At 37.1% G+C, this 6,824-nt stretch overlaps 1 non-coding gene across 1 annotated transcript; it reads left to right on the top strand.

Moving 5' to 3' along the window:
• The first annotated feature begins 4,448 nt into the window (after positions 1-4,448).
• Positions 4,449-4,555, top strand: LOC122490645. The gene has a single exon (XR_006299189.1). It is a non-coding gene; the product is annotated as a U6 spliceosomal RNA (small nuclear RNA).
• The last annotated feature ends 2,269 nt before the right edge of the window (positions 4,556-6,824 follow it).

Raw genomic sequence — 6,824 nt, 5'->3', positions numbered from 1 at the left:
ATTAAGCAAGCTTTTGGTGTACTTCCTTTTTTTTTTTTTTACTTTCCTAATTTCTGTTGCATTGGTTGTTTTATTCTTTATATTACTTTGGAAGCTATATCATCTATTGCTATTTTTAATGATTATTCATATTTTAATGTATATTGGGCTTACCAAATTATAGAATTAATCAACATACTTTCAGCACTCCCAAATAAAGGAGCTTAGACTATTTTAACTCTGATATCTTCTTTAATCTTACATGTTATTTTTGCCTAGTTTTTAAATTCCACCTTGATTTTTAACTCTCCCTCCCTCCATTTATTTTCAACATCATTATTATAGTTTTATATCATTAATACTTCTTTGGCTTTATTAATATTTTACCAATTTCTTGGATCCTCATTGCTTTTTATTTCCCACTCTTTCCTTTGGGTTAAATTTCCTTCCTACTAAAATTTAACCTTTATAAGTTCTTGTAGTGAGGCTCTATGATTGCTAGGTTCACTTCATCATGTTCTGAAAATATCTGGTAATTCTAGACAACAGTTATATACTTTCAGTATTTTTTATGTAATCACTCTACAGGCCTCAGACTTTAGTTGTTCATATTAAAAATTCAGCCATCCGGGGGCAGCTGGGTGGTTCAGATGGTTAAGCATCCAACTTCAGCTTAGGTCATGATCTCATGGTTCATGAGTTCAAGGCCCACATCCAGCTCTGTGTTGACAGCTCAGAGCCTGGAGCCTGCTTCAGATTCTGTCTCCCTCTCTCTCTGCTCTTCCCCCACTCTCTCTCTCTCTCTTTCTCTCTCTCTCAAAGATAAATAAATATTTTTAAAAATTTTTAAATTTATTTAAAAAATTCAGCTGTCTCTTTAATGGTCATTCCTTTTGTAAGCTGACTTTTTTCTCTGGTTGCTTATAAAATCTCCATTTTCTCGTTGCTATAGTTTCATTACAATTATATGGTTGTGAATTTATTTGTATTTTTATTCTGTCTTGTACTCACTGTGCTTCTGACTCATTATTCATGTTCTTACATCAATTTTTAAAATTCTCAGCCATTATATCCTTATGTATTGCCTCTTCACTATTCTCCCTCCTTTCTTTCTGGAACTCTTATTAGAACTATGCTGGAGTTTCTCATTTTATCCTCAAAATTTAAAAATTTCTCTTTTATATTTTTCATTTGAAGTTTCTTATCTAGCTACTGTAGCTAACTCTGTTATTTACATTCAACTTCTCAGCCATTGTATTTGAGAATGACAAGTAAAGACTTGGTGCTTTATCCAATGCTATAAACTTATGGTAAACTTTTTGAAAGGAATCCTGTATACCCTCTGAGGAAAAAAACCAATTGCTTAAACAGTGCATTGTACAAACACCTCTCAAATGCCAACATAAAACAGCTGAGGTACTTTCTCAAAAACTTGTCCAAAGAACAGTATTCCAAATAGATGAGATGTAGCACCCAGAGCTTCAATCTTTTCTCTAAATTGTGAAGCTAGGTTGGACACAGCAGGTCAAACTCCCCACTATCACTATATTTATCAATTAAAGTCTTAGCAACACAGCGATCCCAGTCATGGTACAACCAATTTGAGCATGTATTTCTATAGGTTTTTCAATACTGCTGGACTCAACTAAAATACATCTTTTGATGTCTGGTTACCAAGGGCTAACGGACTAAGCTTTAAAACCTTAGTAACATATTCTATTTGAAATTATCTGTATACCCCTGTTGTATTCATAGCATATGAGGAACAGGAAAAGGGCAGAAGAAGGCAGAAGTTGCTACTTGGGGGCTTGCTAGCTAACACACCTGTACTGGCACATATTTGAAATAGACTGCGCTGTGCTAAGCATTCCCTTTACAACTCACACATTGGGGTTTTTATTTCAATGACTATAGTAGTTATTACTAGGAGTTCTATTTGATTTATTTGCAAATATGTCTGGTCTCTTCATTGTATCTTACTTTCTATGATTTTAATGCTTACTTTTACATTTTTAATTATTTTCTTTTCTTTTTTTCTTTTTCTGGTGTATAAAGGTGATTTTATTAAAGCATAGGGACAGGATCCATGGGCCTGAAGAGCTGCCCTGAGACTGTGAGGAGAGACTGATTATATACTTGGGAGTTGGGGGAGATGGAGACAAGAGGAAGTTTCCAAAGGGATTTTCATATGCTAAAGAAGACTCATAGAATACTGGAGACCTACCTATTGTCAAACTAAGGTTTTTTAACCTCTAGTATTGTTTTTGACCTAAAGTATTGTTAATAGTTTAACAATAGGGAGTTCCTGAAAAAATGCACTTATTTTATTTTTTTAAGTGTATTTATTTATTTTGAGAGAGCACATGCACACAGGCTTGCAAGCAGGGGAGGAGCAGAGAAAGAGAGAATCCTAAGCAGGCTCTGCACCATCAGTACAGAACCCAACAGTCCACTTTTACACAGAGGGTACAGGCTTTCAAAATCCAGGCTTCATACAAGGGTTTTATTTCAAACTCTGCTATACAACACTAGCCTCATTTTCTATTGCAGACATTAAAACCCTCCTGCTCCAACCTCCAGGGAAGACTAAGTATCAGCTCAGACTCATACTTCTTTGATTTACAGTTTCTTCTTTAGGGGGAACTGTAGGTTTCCATTTTCTCATAAACACAGTTAACATTTCTAAGGATTTTTATTGTATTTTATCCAGATGTATAGAAGCTATTAGAGAATTTTCTGTTTCATCTGCCAGCTTGCTGGAAGCAGAAATTCTCAATATTATTTCTTAATATGCACTTCTCTTTTTGCACTAATATTATAATGCTTTATATTCACTTTAATTATATGATTATAATAATAAATTTAGCTGAAACAAACAGATCTGGGAGCACACATATACAATCATCTGATGCTTTATGAGTACACAACTCCAACTGGCAGAAGCAGAAGTTTAGGGCATACTAGAGACTGTCCTGCAAGCCAGGTGTGTTTTGCAGGCTATAAACATCAGTTTCATGTGTTTCATAGAAACACTGGGGAATATTATAAATCCAATAAGGGGGTTAAATGGAGATTTAAAAAGCATCCATTATAACTTTTAGGAATGGAGCGTAGGAAGTGATGAGAAATGAGTCTAGAGAAATATGTTAGATTCATGCATTGAAAGCATGAGTCATTCTGAGGAATTTGGCCTTAATCCTTAGGAAATGGTAGGGGAGGGCATATCAAAGTGTATGGACCTGTGGGTTTTGAATGAGAAAACATACAGGAAACAATCTGCATAATGTTTTGCACAAATGTATGACATTTTTTCTTATTTCAGTATCTATAGAAGCTTCAAAAAAAGCCTAGGAGTTAGTGAAGCACTGTAAGCATTCTAATATTTAAATGGCTGTTAGTTCTTAAGCCACTTCAAGGTCTTTGCAGATGCTCTCAAATGAAACACTGGCTCCACTCATTCAGCCTGTGGCACCTCAGTGATCTTCTCAGCCACGCAGTAAACCTCTGGGTGTAAACCAGTTACATCCTCTCCAAAGAGGTCTGACTCTTAATGGGGGAGAGAGAACCCTCTTGCAAATGTGTTCATTCCCCGTGTATGTGCCTTACCTAAACCCTAGAGTTAGTGACTACTCCCTGTATTTGCCATTCTTGTTTTCTTTAGAGTTCTTTTTACTCCTTAGTAGTTATGCCCCATTGCTGGTTAATAATTCTTTAATTAAGCTTTTTCTGTTTTAATTACTGTGTTGTTTCCATCTCCAACCTGGACCCTGACTGATACACACACTGAAATTTGAGAACCAATATCCTAGATCACAAATTATCTCAGAGTGTCCAGTTATTTTCACCAAAAGTAAGTGAATTATTCTAATGACCATATAAATAACTGTTCCTAAGAGATTAAGAGTCATAAATACCTGAACCTTACAGGCTCAAATAACTATTTATTCAGTGAAATTCTGCTATACTGTATACTTTTATGGCCATATATGTAATCTGTACATGTGCACTGATGCTTTTAGGATCATAAGGCCTATAAAACACTAATTTTTAAAATTCCAGGTAAATATGATTTAAGGTAGGATTAATCATCTGTGGAACTAAGAGATAATATTCATAATTACAGTTAAAAGTTGTTTGCAATTATTGAGTTATAAAGTTCTTTTTTTTTTTAAATTTTTTTTAACATTTTATTTATTTTTGAGACAGGGAGAGACAGAGCATGAACAGGGGAGGGTCAGAGAGAGGGAGACACAGAATCTGAAACAGGCTCCAGGCTCTGAGCTGTCAGCACATAGCCCGACACGGGGCTCGAACTCACAAACCGTGAGATTATGACCTGAGCCGAAGTCGGGCGCTTAACTGACTGAGCCACCCAGGCGCCCCTGAAGTTCTATTTTAGTCATGAAATGAGTACGAAAATCAGGAAAAGAAAATATATTTTTAATGAGGCTTTCCAAAGGGATATCCTTGTGCTCGCTTCAGCAGCACATATACTAAAACTGGAGTGATGCAGAGAAGATCAGCACGGCCCCTGTGCAAGGGTGACATGCAAATTCGTGAAGCTTCCACATTTTTCTTTTGACAAAGGTGATAAATTCAGACAACATCATGATCTAATAAACTTTACCTTTTAAAAGTGAGAGAAAAAAGAATACCCTTTTTCTAAAAGAAGTACAAGATCTCACACATAACATATTACAGCCATTATTGTAGGGAGGTAAACATTGCTAACAGCAAGAAATCGACCTTAATTTATTTATTTTTTAAGTTTATTTATTTATTCATTTGGGGGGGAGGGGCAGAAAGAGAGGAAGAGAGAGAATCCCAAGCAGGCTCTGTGCCACAGAGCCTAACACAGGGCTGGATCCCACGTCCCATGAACTGTGAGCCAAAATCAAGAGTCAGACGCTTAACTGACTGAGCTACCCGGGGCTCCTGATTTACTTATTAAATTAAAATAAAAACACATATTCAATCAAAGTGACCTGTCAGTGCTATAGTTTCTACTGCTTCAGTGAATACATTTCTTATAAAAGATCAGGCTGTTGAAATGTAAGGTCCAGAAAAGAAAGTGATAATTGCACCTACATCAAAGCTGTAGGTCACAAAGTTTCAGAACTTTAGCTTTCATTTCTTTTGTGTGTGTGTGCTGTTGTTTTTTTAATGTTTATTCATTTTTGAGAGACAGAGAGAGACAGAGAGTGAGTGGGGGAGGAGCAGAGAGAGAGGAGACAGAATCTGAAGCAGGCTCCAGGCTCTGAGCTGTCAGCACAGAGGCCAATGCAGGGCTTGAACTCACAACACGAGATCATGACCTGAGCCGAAGTCAGACACCCAACCGACTGAGCCACCCAGGCGCCCCAACTTCAGATTTCATTTCTAAGCAAACTTTAATTATATGAATCTGAATTTTCACGAGGCCTCCTATCAATCCCTCTTCCCTGAAAGTGAATCAATTGTAAAAATCAATCTTAATCAATACAAGTCAATTTATATTCAAGACACATTCTTTTTTTTTAATATATGAAATTTATTGTCAAATTGGTTTCCATACAACACCCAGTGCTCACCCCAAAAGATACCCTCTTCAATGCCCATCACCTACCCTCCCCTCCCTCCCACCCCCCATCAACCCTCAGTTTGTTCTCGGTTTTTAAGAATCTCTTATGCTTTGGCTCTCTCCCACTCTAACCTCTTTTTTTTTTCTTCCCCTCCTCCATGGGTTTCTGTTAAGTTTCTCAGGATCCACATAAGAGTCAAGGCACATTCTTAACATCAGACTCATCAAAACACAAAAATCAGAAAGGTAGTCTCATATTCATTTATGTGAATATCCTCAGGCTTGATATTATTCAATTTGAGACAAATGACTTTAAAAAGTAAGGTTTTCTCCCTGCAGAACCACAGGAACTTGTTCAGAGGACTGAGGGCCCCTGTAAGTCTCAGTATCAGATTGAAACTTCAAATTCTTCCAGTCTTCTTGGTATGTAAATTTTGATTAATGCCATGATAAGTGCTACTTTAAGATTTTCATTCTTGCTTTCAGTTTCCTTTGGATTTTAGTGGCCTTGAATCTTTGTCTTCTATGCAGAAATGTCATAGCAGAATCTCAGCAGATCTCCTGGGCAACTGGGGGTGAAGAGGGGTAAAGCAGTATACAGGACTTCATGAGAATCATACAGGGCATCTTGGAGGACATGGTGCTCAAAGGGATGTTCATCCTAGTTAGGTGGAAGAACCATCTTCGGGGGGGCTTCTATGAGATAGAAGGACCAGGGAAACTTATTCCTCCAACGGAGAAGGCTATTATGTCTTCTACTCCATGGAGTAGCAGCTGACAAAGTGTCTTCACCAGTGATGCCTATTGTTTGTTGGTGTCTTTCAATTAGCTCTGCAGCCCTTTTCTTCCTGCTACCTAGCCAGGTGGCATCCAAAGCCTCATTCAGTTATTTAGTAGACATTTATGGATTCCCTTCCAAGGACAGGCATTGCATGACCTTACCTAGCTGACAGCTTCACGGACATGCATGCAGTGATGGTAGTAGAAGGGAAGGGTTGAGAACACTGGCTTTGAGATCACATAGACTCAGGTTAGAAATCCCAATTCTGTTATCTACTAGCTTCGTGATCTTAAGTTTGTCATCTATAAAAAGAAGATAATACTTCATAGCATTGTTCAAGGAACTAAATGAAATAATACACACAGGGGCTGAGCAGGTGTCTGGCATATCATGAGAGTTCAATAAAATGTTGATATTATTTTGTTGTTATTATTATAATAATTTCTTAACTATCCATTCTGAGCTCCTGTCCAATATTTTCAAATGCCTATAGTTCTCTCTCCC

Source organism: Prionailurus bengalensis, chromosome B2, assembly GCF_016509475.1.
Source record: "Prionailurus bengalensis isolate Pbe53 chromosome B2, Fcat_Pben_1.1_paternal_pri, whole genome shotgun sequence".
Lineage (NCBI taxonomy): Eukaryota > Metazoa > Chordata > Mammalia > Carnivora > Felidae > Prionailurus > Prionailurus bengalensis.
This window is presented reverse-complemented; position numbering and strand designations above follow the sequence as displayed.